Source organism: Canis lupus, chromosome 8 (genome assembly GCF_048164855.1).
Source record: "Canis lupus baileyi chromosome 8, mCanLup2.hap1, whole genome shotgun sequence".
Taxonomy (NCBI): Eukaryota; Metazoa; Chordata; class Mammalia; order Carnivora; family Canidae; genus Canis; species Canis lupus.
The window spans coordinates 35,610,032-35,622,742 of NC_132845.1; the positions used below are offsets into that span (position 1 = coordinate 35,610,032).

Below are 12,711 nucleotides of genomic sequence, written 5' to 3' on the forward strand. Positions count from 1 at the left end.
GGGTCATGTAAGTCTAGTGTAGTGGTTCTTAACCATTTGGTTTTTGGAGCCCTACAGACCCGTGTTCATTTTCCAGAAAAATAAACACGCATGCACACATATTTTTGACAATTTACTTATAAGGGGAGTTGGCAGCCTGAAGCCCATCCATGAACCCCGGGCTAAAAACCTAGAATGCTTGCCTAGAATTGAGAATGTGGTGATTGGGATTAAGCCAGGCCATGATTAGGGTGTTTGGGACTATTGTCTCCTAGCCACACTGGATTATAGTTTATTCTATATAGCTGAGGCCACTTGCAAAGAACTTAAGGATGCCAATAAATAAATAAATAAATAAATAAATAAATAAATAAATAAATAAATAAAGCAATTGCAAGGAATTGCTAGGCATCCACTACACCAATAGCGTTTCTTGAGTCTGCACTCTTTGAATGATTTTGATTTTGTTGCCATTCCCGCCTCTGATTTCTGATTAGCTGGCCTTCTTGGATTCAGTAGATTAAAAATCAGGTCAGAAGATGAGAATTGCTTTAACATAATTTATATTATCAATTCCTGGACTAAAAGTGATAATAAAATTATAAAGATCATGAGAGGGCATTTTAGCAAAATTCTGGCTTCAAAACACAACCTTCCAGAAGGAATTGATGAAGGACTGAGAAAATAGACAAGGAGTGAAGACTGGAGAGAGATGAGAGGAAACAAAGGACAGAACTCAGACAGCTGATAAGCTGGCAAGCCAGATAGCCTTAAGCCAAAGGGAGTGGATTTGAGACCCAGACCGGTGGGGGGTGGGGTGGGGCGGGATATTCCTTTTTAGTCTTGAAGGGTCTGTCACTATTGCTTTATTATCAAACAGAACTCAGGATAAAAAGGGGAAGGCAGATAAGGCTTTGCTTCATGTATACCAATATTAATATGTCTCTATCCTTGGAAAAGTTGGTGTTTGACTTGAATGGCTAAACCCTGCCTCAGGATTAGTACCATGTATAACATATATTGCAGAAGCATGAATGAGATTTCATTTGGGACACTGGCAGAATTATGTAGAAGTGACATGGTCAGATTTAGAGGTTGGAGCACAGTGAGCACACAGAGTCCTGTGCCATTTCTCCCTTTACCTCCCTGGAATCTGATCTTCAGTGTAAATACGGATCAAGACGTCTTTAAGGGTGTTCTTTACAAGGAACTCTTGTTTCTCTGCCTGAGATCTAAGGGTCCAGACCCACACAGAGGGATTGCTGGAAAAGTTCAGGCCTTCTAGGCCAAACTGTTAGACACTAAGAGTCCATTAAAGAACAGAGCCCACAGTCCTCCCCAGAGGAGCCTGGAGGCTCTAGATGATTCCCGTTGTAACTGCTCCAGTTGTTCAGCATATGGAAAAACTGTTCTGCTGTGAAACCTTCCAACCTGTTGTTATGTTAGTACAAGGACATCTCATTGTTTGCTCAGTGATGCATTAAAGCCAAAGCTCCCTAATCTAGGGGAATATAATCACACCACCAATTATATTTATTTTCTATTTTTAAAGAGGCCCTTTGAATGATCAAAGGGATTTCAGACCTCACTTCCTGGGACTGTTTATTTTAAGATTTTATTCAGCTTATAAGCTACATAGTTAAAACTTGCTGTTCGGTTTTTGGAAAAACTCTCCTAGAAACCATATAACTAGAATGTTTTCTTCATTAAATGAGTAGTTTAAATAAATATCTAGTGTGGATATGGAATCAAAATTCAATCAGCATATGTTGTTTAAATACTTCAATAAAATTGATAACATTATAAGAACTTTTCGTTGTAGTAAAGTCAGAGAACTTGTTTTGTATTGGATAAATGTGACTTTGTAAGATCTTTCAGACATATTGTAAGATGTAAGGTGACTTGGAGTAGATACTGTTTGAGTACCACACCATAGAGGAGAAAGGAACTTAGTGGAGTTTTCCGTTTAAGGGTGTGTACTCTGAGAGATCACAAGTGGGGGGTGGGGGAAGGGAGGATAGAGGGAGAAGCGGACTCCCCGCTGACCAGGGAGCCAGATGCACAGTAGTGGACTCTGGGATCATGACCTGAGCTGGAAGGCAGAAGTTTAACTGACTGAGCCATCCAAGCACCCTCTGTTGCAAGTTTTAAAGTATGGTCATTTCTTATGAAAATAATCAGCAGGTTTCCCAAATGATGAAAAAAAAGTTATTGGTTGGTTTTAACCGTGCCAGATTGAATACCTTCTTGTATAAATAAACATAGTTGGAGCTTCTAAATTACTTTTGATATCTACAAGACATTCTGGGGTCATTTCCCTCATCCTAGTGGTCAGGGTTAGATTGCCTGTGTGTTCTTCTCCTCTCCAGTCTGTCTCCAGAAGACAGTAGACATATATGCCAGAATGGAGCTTTTTGCTTCCACAATGTTTGGGCTCTTATACTTTGTCCTCACCCTTTCTAAGTCCAAGGAACCCTACCCTTCAAAGATAATAAAATGGCAACTTTAAAATATTACATTTCTTTTCATCATTTCACTTCTCCTAAAATCAAAGTAGATTTTGGAAAAAAGAATTATTTTTCTTCCCTAGAGCCTCACCAAGTGTTCATCTGGAAGCGGAGAAAGCTTCAGTGCAATTGGAGAGTATTCTGTAACTGTCTTCTTGAAAATAAAGGGGAGAGCTACTGTTTCCTCTAGCCTATTCCAAAAGAAGGGTAATAGTACTAGACTTGTAGGGATTATTTTTCTCCCTTGTATTTTCCTTTAAAAAAAACAAAACTCCGTATTGTTAGCAAATTTTGCCTTCAGCAAGTCACTTAATCCTCACTCCTGTTTCTTTCCTCGGAGCAGAGTAAATCCTGCACTCAAAAGATTATAAAATTTTTTGAAAATACATATCCTCAGTAAGGAAATCATATATTCAGGCCACTTATGTTGAAGCAGATTGCTTAAACTAGAATATCATAGAAATCTAGGCATTCAGAACCTTGGTTTTTACAGTACCAATAAGTGTAGATTTCAAATTTATAATCAGCTTTTTTTTTTAATTTTTATTTATTTATGATAGTCACAGAGAGAGAGAGAGAGAGAGAGAGAGGCAGAGACACAGGGAGAGGGAGAAGCAGGCTCCATGCACCGGGAGCCTGATGTGGGATTCGATCCCGGGTCTCCAGGATCGCGCCCTGGGCCAAAGACAGGCGCTAAACCGCTGCACCACCCAGGGATCCCTATAATCAGCTTTAAGTAAAAGTCCTGATGTAATGCTGGCAGGTGTTTTCCCTTGTTTGTACACCAGAACTTAAAAATAGTTTGAAAAATACTGAGATCAGTGATGTCTGGCATTGTTATTTATTGATAAAATTGCTGAATAACTCTTCCTATACCAAATTTGATTTTGACTTTTGGTTTTCAGTACAATGTAAAAGCAAGAGATCTTTATCCTTGTGCATCTATCCACTTTACTCGTTAGAAAATGTTCGGAAAGTTATAGGTCAGGAAAACCACATTTTTGTATTCTTGTCTGGGAAATAGAGTGAGGGGATTGTACTGTATTCCCTCTGGAGCAATAGGTAGTTTGGGTATTTTGGTTTTTTGTTTTGTTTTGAGTGTGAGAAAGCACATGGGTGAGGGGAGGAAGTGGGAGAATCTTAAGCAGGCTCCATGCTCAGCACAGAATGAATGCAAGGCTTGATCTCAAGACCCAGAGATCATGACCAGAGCCAAAATCAAGACACTTAACCAACTGAACCACCCAGGCACCCAGGTAGTTTTTATTTTTAAATAGCCCCAAAGGCATTGCAGCCAATAATTCCTTTCAACCAGCTTCTTTCTTTTACAGGCTATCTAAGGTCATGATTTCATACTGAGACTCATCTAAAATTGAACATAAACATCTCAAGTTAGAAAGTCAGGAAGAGATGGCAAATACTACCTCTCTAGAATGAAAAATACAGTTAATACAGTTACAGTTTTTTATGTGATTGTCAGATTCTTGTCCTTGTATTATGTCTCTAGTCTCCTAGAAGTTTAATATTTTGGGTTTTGTTAAAAGCTATGGAAACTAAAGCTACCTGCAGCTGATCTTTTTTTTTTTTTCTTGCAGCTGATCTTTAAAGTGATTTTACTTTGTTTTTTTTTTAAATTGAAACTATTCCACCTATCTACAGAGTGGATTCTGAAAGATCCCATTGACCTACCTACATTTGGTTACAATACCTGTTACTACATAGTTACTGTTTAGTATTAGGTCTTTAAAGTCAATTTTTAAAAATTTAATATTGAGTTTTGATGTCTTCTTCCTCCCTGGAGCCCATACTTTATGGGAAGCAGTGGATGGTAACTAAAAAAACATATACGGTTTCTGTCTTAGTAAACTTTGTTGGGTGTTAGCCTAGGGTTTAGAAAGCACACCTAGCTAAACTCAGAGCTGCATGTAGTTCTTTTGCCATAAACTATTTGGCAAGGATTTTCATGTCTTTGACCTCCCAATTGGATATAGGCTTCCCAAATGCTGCTCTAACAAGTGGGATTCACTCAAGCCAATACTTGCATAGAGGGTTTGAATTTGTAAAATGTAAATTGGCTTTCAACTTCATTTTTAAGCTAAACTTCCAGATCACAGCGCGAATTGTTTTTATACATCTCCAATCTTGTTCCTTCTTGGCAGACTAAGAAATGATACAGATGGCATTTACTCAATCTGTGTGGCCACCTTCCAAAATGTCAGAAACTCCCATCTTCCTTCTAGACCTGTTCATTGATCCATTGCTTGTTTTCGCTGTTTTTTTTTTCCTTAGAAATTCATTTGATGAATATAGGTTTACCTATTTATAAGCATTTGACAGATTTTCATCTTAAAGAACATCCCAGCCTACCTTGCAGTGAGGTTTGCTGGTTTGATTTCTTGTGAGCTTTATTTAAAGTCAAGATTGGCTTAGAGAGGCTGCAAATTAAGGCTAATAACTTTTTATTAAAAGTATAATAAGGTGAACAGTAGTAACCTGGCTCAGTCTTTCCCAGAATTTAAGAATTACTGATTCTTATACTCTGAACCAATACAAAGTGATTCCTAAGGCGGGGTGGGGTGGGGTGTGCAGATTATTTTAGCATTCTACCTTTTGAGTAAGAAAAGGAAAATAAGAGTATAAAGAAAAAAACACAAAGCAAGTATATACTTACTTTTTTCCTACCTTCAGAAATAAATATAAACCAGACACTGACGATAATAGGGAGAGCAGGGGGTTAGAAATGGCAGTGAGACTTCTCTGAATATACCTTTAAAACTTCTGAGATGTGTGTTTCATATGTCAAAAAATTAAAGAGAAAAAAAGGAAACCTTAAAATCGCTTGTTATCAGAAACATAGGAACCTAAACTGACTACATATGGAATTGATTATTTAATCACCCAGAAAACCATACTTCAGCTACACATCCTTTGTGAGAGATTTTTCAAAAAGAACTTCAGTGAAATATTGACACCTCACTATGTAGAGTATTGTTAGTATTACTCTTAAAATTTTGAAGTTATTGTAGTGGTATTATAGAATAAAACAAGAGTATCATTGCTGTTAGAGACCAAGATTTGTCAACTTAGGAGAAAAGAAATACAAGTAGGAAAATTAAAAGTTTAAAAAAAAGTAATGGTAAATTTGAAATGGAAATATCAAAATAAACTGAGTAAACAAAAAGATTTCTCTATTCCGTGAAAGAACTTAATACACTGACACCTCTAATAACAATTAGCACATTTTGTACTCAGATGTTATTTTCTAAATAACATTCCCCACTAAAAGAAATCAGAGCACCTTGGAAAAATGGCTGATTCTAGGTCTGAAGCAGAGAAAAAATTAGGTGAGCCTGGTGTATCTTCTTATGCCAGAAAGGAAGGAAGTGCTAAAACAGAAGAGTCAGCTTGAAGGAGACTCCTGCTGGCCCAGTTGGGGACAATTGGAGCATTCAGTGTACCCGTTGTGTAATTGAGTGTAACAGATTGAATAAATAAAAATATGAATGACGAGTAAAGAAAAAAGTGAGAGGGAAAAGAAAAGCTTTTCTTTACAAAAGTAATGCTAGCTAATATATGTAGAAAGAATGATAGGGTAAAAAAAAAAACAAAAAAAAAAAAACATGGTTCTGTAACACTCTCCCCCCAATATAATTGGTTCAGGCAAGGATTATGAACAGATGGTAAAGTCACTAGGGAACAGGATATTCACAGGCTGACAAATATCACCCTGCAATTTAACCTTTACTTGCAAAGGAGAAAATAGTGTCTCACTTTAACCCAAGGCTCAGCCTAGTGTCACTAATCATGGAACAGCCAGATATTACATGCCACCTAATACGATGCAAAGTAAAGTATACAATGTTATCTATGCAATATTCTTGCCAAAATTTTAATCTTTCTGATCAAACCTCAAAACTGAACTTCCAATTTACGGGAAAGAACTAATCTAAAAAAATCAAGAATATGGGAGATTCTGCAAGGCAACTCACCTGGACCCTTCCAGGAAAAGTCAGTATCACGGGGCGGGGGGCGAATAAGGGAGGGAGAGAACTGTTCTAGATTACCAGACACTGAAGGAACCTACCAACCAAATGCATTTAGTGAACCTTGATTCCATCCTGGGTTGGAAGAGTTGGGGAGTCATTTGGGTCTATATGCAAGACATTCTTTTTTTAAATTGCACAAGTATGATTAACATGGTGTTATGTTTCAGGTGTACAGTGTAATGATTCAACTATTCTGCACATTACTCAATGCTTGATGAATGCTTAATCTCCTTTTTTTTCCCATCCTCTCCAACCACCATCTCTCCTCTGGCAGCTACCAGTTTGTTCTCTGTACTGAAAAGTGTACCTTTTGTGTGTCTCTTTTTTTGTTTGTTTTTATAATTCCACATGCAAATGAAATTATATGGTATTTGTCTTTCTCTGACTTATTTCACTTAGCGTAATACCCTCTGGTTGCTGCAGATGGCAAGATTTCATTCTTTGTTATGGCCACATAATCCATCCTGCACATACCACATCTTCATGAAAGGTATTCTGGAGGTACTTGGAGAAGTTTGAATACAACTCAAATGATACAGGGTTATTAATATTCTTAAAAGTATGAGAAGATTATTGTGGCTCTGTAAGAGAATATCCTTATTCTTAGATGATTCATTCTGAAGAATTTATTGGTGAGTTTTCATGTTGGCAACGTTTTTTCTCTTTTGACAGGACCACTTGAAAATACGCATATAGGGATCCCTGGGTGGCGCAGCGGTTTAGCGCCTGCTTGTGGCCCAGGGCGCGATCCTGGAGACCCGGGATCGAATCCCGCATCAGGCTCCCAGTGCATGGAGCCTGCTTCTCCCTCTGCCTATGTCTCTGCCTCTCTCTCTCTCTCTGTGACTATCATAAATAAATAAAAAATAAATAAATAAATAAAAGCAGGAAGAGTTTCAGCTGTCAACAAGAATTTAAAAAAAAAAAAAAAAGAAAATACGCATATGTACATATGTATATATATACAGAGGAAGAAACCTAATGTGGAAAATGGAAGGATTCAGTGTAGTTGGAGAGTATACAGGTGTTCATTATACTATTCTTTTAAGGTGTTTACATGTAGAAAATGAAAGTAAAGTTGGGGAAATGGGACAGTGGGGGACAGAGTAAGTTGGAAGGGAACTTCAGTTTGTCATTGAAGTCATGGGTATGTTCCAGGAATCTTGATTTCTTCAGGCACCTGTACAAAAATTAATTAATTAAATAACCTAGGATTGATGATAATTGAATGGTAGGAGAAAAAGAATGACCAGTGTATTTTCATGTATTATTGGTGACAGACTGAAGAAGAGAGAAGTATGGACAGGCCACGCAGTTGGACAGGCAGATAGCTAAATAGACTTTGAAATATAACTGGGAATGTGTGTCTGTTAAAATTAGTTTTCAAAAGATTAGGAAGCCCCTCCCTGTCCTACTTGTTGCCACTTTTTAACCTCTTGATTTTACCTCTAGTTGGCAGTTGGAGGGCCCCAGAGCACTCAGGAGCTAATAGCCAGTAAGGTATATTGTCTCATATGAAGAGTGGGGGCTGGGGGAGTCTAATAGGAGTGAAACCGCTCTTTGGCAGAGGTTTTCAAGCTTTATGTTCCTTCCTCACCAGTTAAGTGTTAGCCCTGGTGTTGCCTCACCCCTTCCTCCTACCAGCTTTGATGAAAGATCAAGTTAAGTCCCATTTTTGAAAGGAGCGTTTCTTCTGGAAGTAGATTCTAGCAGTGTGTGTGTGCACGCGCACGCGCATGTCATCCTGTTACCCTTGAGACACAGAGATGGGTGGAGTGGAGGAGGGAGATGTATGCTGTGATTAGTCAGCCGTCCCCCCCCCCTCCCCCCCAGAAGCTCAGGCCCCATCTGGGGAAACTGAGAATTTAAGAAACTTGAGACCGAGAAGGAGGACAGGGAGCAGCCAAGACCTGCTGAGTCTCAGAAGACTAGTTTGTGCACTAGGGAATGGAAGCAGTGACTGAAGGAGACTGTGGATTCGACTCTGTGGCCTGAGATTGATTCCCTTGAGATAAATTATTTTCTGGTGGTGTACCTGAGCAACGTGTTGGAAAGAGGATATCCTTCTTTGGGAAATTTCTTTTATCTAACTGAAGGTCTGAAAGATGCGCAGACTTACATAGTTCTTGTACCAAAAAGTTGGTGTTCATTGATGACTATTTTTTTGGATTCATCTGAAATGAAATCAGACTGATAAGTGGTAAGTATCAAGGAAAGGTCTTGGGCCGATTTAGTTTAGGGTGACAGCCATACCCTCTTCCTTTCCTCTGAGAAGAGAGCAGAGGAGAGTTGAATCTGTCGAAAAAGGAATATATTAGGCAGAAGATGTGAAAGGGATTAGAAAAGATGTAGGAATCCTGGAAGGTGTTGTAACATATTGCTTAGTAATTGACCTTGTTAAAATCTCTGATCGTCATCTTGTGCTCAGTTGCTAAGTATTAAGCTAAGAAATACGCCAACCATTTCAAAACAGAAAAATCTGCACACACAGTATGCCAGAGGAGACAATGGGACAGATTATATAAATTTGGGAATATCTCAGAAAATCAGTCATGTACCAGAAGAGGGGATACTGGCCCTTTAGATAACTCTTCAGCAGTTAAGACAGACCAATCCCTCTACTCATTTCTAAGCTATGCTTTCTTAATGATTTGTTTTCCTAATAATTGCTGTTTACCTTTGAGTCTAGTCCTTCACCCTTAGGAGGAAACCTTTCTGAAGAAATTAAAAGCTGCTAGATAGGTATGTGAAATCACAGGTCTGTAAATTGTCTAGCCCAACCTCTGATTTTTGGAGGCCTAAGCTAAACAGTATCCAGATAAGACTGTTAAGATCTATATCTTAACATCTATATCTTCCTTAAAAAGCAGTAAAATTCTTTGGCAACCATTTGTGTTATTATTACCCTGTCATCAGTCTAAATCTACAGATTGTAAGGGTCCATGTTTCCTTTCATAGTTCTTTCCTGGGATAGTGCTGGGTGCTTAGGTGGTGCCTCCCAAATGTGTTGACTAAAAGAGTATAATAGTCCATGAATATTATCCTGATCACCATCCCTTGGCCATAGTGTCATAATGGCATTCTGATGGCTTTCGACTCTCTTGGATTCTGGGGCTAGACAGCAAAATTGGGTGAGACCTGGGAAGGAAGTGTGGCTAAGCTACTTAACATCTGGGTAGATAGAACATGTGTTTGTGGAAGTAAACTTTTCAGCTTCTAATGGTAAATAATGTCAGTTGGGATAAATTGAACCAGTAACATATAACAGTTTTCCTTCCCTGGAGGTTCATAACTGTTTTGGATTGCCTGTGATCCCTTTTTCTGGATAAATTATCTACAGAAATTCTTTCAGCTCACTTTGTCACCAGACTTAACAATGAGGTGGTGGGTGCACCGTATCCCACGTCATTTCTTTGGCAAAGCTTCTCTTCATCATTTTCAGTGTCACATGGAAGACAGTCAACCATTATACCCACTGAGCCTTTTGAAGAGGTGCTCTAAAATAGCACATTAAATTGGCCTGATATTTAATTGAGTTTTTAAGACACAGCAAGTAGGCTTCTGTATTTGGATGTGCTATTTGGAGAATGGGTCAATCTGACCTTCTAACCTTTCTCAGATGTAATACTAGTTCAAGAATGAAAAACACTGGCATGCCTTGTTGTGGGTAAGGCTGGTTTATGGCGGGGGGGGGGGTGAGTATTCAAACACAAAATAGTTCTTTAACATAGGACTTTTTGAACATCCAACTATTTTATCTCTTTTTCTCTCCCCCTTTTTCCCATCCTACATCCTATTTAGAACTAGCCTTCCTTACAGATAGAGCTTTGAAGAAACACTGAAGTGCACCAATTGAGATTTAATTATGATTGGAAGAAATGACCACAGGAAGTAATGTAAACAGAACAGCTTTGCAGCCATCTTTGGGTTTTGTTTTTACCTAAATGATCATATTTGCATAAATGCGGTGAATCCATCCCAATTTAAAGGGCTGTTACTGAGATCTGGTTTCACTGAGGGAAATCTTGTGATAATTGCTTTTGGCAACAGTGTCTTTGTTTATAACATGCAGGTGAACAGCACTTCAGGAGGTACTTTAAAAAGGAAGGCGGGGATCCCTGGGTGGCGCAGCGGTTTAGCGCCTGCCTTTGGCCCAGGGCGTGATCCTGGAGTCCTGGGATCGAGTCCCATGTCGGGCTCCTGGCATGGAGCCTGCTTCTCCCTCCTGTGTCTCTGCCTCTCTCTCTGTCTATCGTAAATAAATAAATCTTTAATATATATATATATTTTTTAAACTATATATTTATATATGTTCAGCATGCAGGTTGGGAGAAAAGACAAGGTCATCATGAATCTTTGTATAGCTGGACCACCCTATTTATATTTATAAGCAGTGAAAATGTCCAAGAGCTGTGAGAACAGACAGCTACCCATCCATGTCATGGCTTGAGTTAACATTCTGCCCACTTCAAATATGGACCAAATTCATTATTTGAGAGATGGGGCACTGCACTGATTAGTAAGCTGCTTGCAACACAGTCTAATATTTTTAGATGGGAAAGATTTTGCTAAGCTTTAGGCTACTGGTGAGCTGCATTAATACAAGGCGGGATTATGACTATTAAATCAGTTCTTAGGTGGCTGAAGAAACATTTCTGTCCTGCCACAGCTATCTCTCTCTCTCTCTCTCCTTTTATTTAAGAAACTGCAAATGTTACTGCATTTCCCTTCCCCACCCCTGCCACCACCAGGTAGGTGGTGTCTGGGAATATGCCCAGAGCCTTTTGAAAAAAGATGAACAAGGGAGGGAATCATCACAGTCAAGAGAGAAGACTAGCTTCCGACTAGACTGCCCATGCCAGGAACAAGGAGGCTGATGGAGGAAGGGCTGCCTCTAGAGAGTGGTAAAAGGCATGGATGGTCTCTTGACTATTTTTTCTGGCACCAAAAGAACTACATATTGGGTTGAAAGTCATTACCTTGGTCCTGGATTAATCTCTTCAGTAAAACTAGCTTTGCTGACTGTAGAAGTCATGTGAACATGCAGTGGGAAATCCTGTCCAGAAGGGCAGATGCTGACATGGAGCCACTTCAGGAGTGGGGTTTTTTATTTTGTTTCTTGTTTGTTCTAGATTATTTGAGAGTACTTGGGGAAAGAGGCAGAGGGAGAGAGAAACTTAAAGAGGCTCCTTGCTGAGCTCAGAGCCTGACACAGGGCTCGATCTCATAACCCTGAGATCAGGACCTGAGCCAAAACCAAGAGTCCGGTGCCTAACTGACTGAGCCACCTAGGCACCCTCAAGTGTGGGGTTTGTTTGTTTTTCTGAAAGTCACTGTGCTTTTGGCATTTCAACTATTTAAGTTTTAGCACCTAAACTTTAAAAATTGCTTAGAAGATATAAAGATACTTGTCAATCAAGTTATGGTGTCATGTATGTTTAGACTGAGTCCCTTTTATTTGATTATTTTTCTGTGTTTCACATTTAAGCCTGATTCTTACATGGCTGGCAGATGCTACCCTAGCTGGAGGGTACATATGACAGAGGTGGGGGCTGTTCTGCAGCTATGACAAATGGGTAGTTTACTGTTCCTGGCTTAAGAGTGGCTATAACCATGTTGCTAGCATTATGGGGAGAAGATTTTAATCTGTAATAGCTTTTACACTTCCCAGAGATATCTGCTAAAGACTTAGCTTAATGGATTCTTCATGGGAACCTTTTCAGATTTAGTGAGATTGTGAGGAGAATCTCCATTCATAGTCTCAAACTGTTCTGTTTTTCAGGAGGCTGAAGTGTATTTTAAAGAAAGGGTTTTTCAGAGTTTAAAGAGTTCAAGAGGAAGATTTAAACCATTTAATGGACGAAAGTGTTTTCATACACTTTAGAAGCATCCCTTAATTTGACTTGACTATAAATTATATTATTTGTGGGCAGCCCCGGTGACGCAGCGGTTTGGCGCCGCCTGCAGCCTGGGGTGTGATCCTGGAGACCCAGGATCGAGTCCCACATCGGGCTCCCTGCGTGGAGCCTGCTTCTCCCTCTGTCTGTGTCTCTGCCCCTCTCTCTCTGTGTCTATGAATGAATAAAATCTTAAAAAAAAATTTTTTTTAATTATGTTATTTGTAAGGAATTTACCATTTATTAAAGCCAATTTTCCAAGTATCCTTCAAACAGTTACCT

General features: G+C 39.1%; 1 protein-coding gene across 4 annotated transcripts in view; it reads left to right on the top strand.

Annotated features, from left to right (window-relative positions):
- The window catches only part of AHCYL1 (adenosylhomocysteinase like 1), a 40,414-nt gene that overhangs the window by 11,722 nt on the left and 15,981 nt on the right, over nucleotides 1-12,711 (top strand). The gene's annotated exons all lie outside the window — the stretch shown is intronic.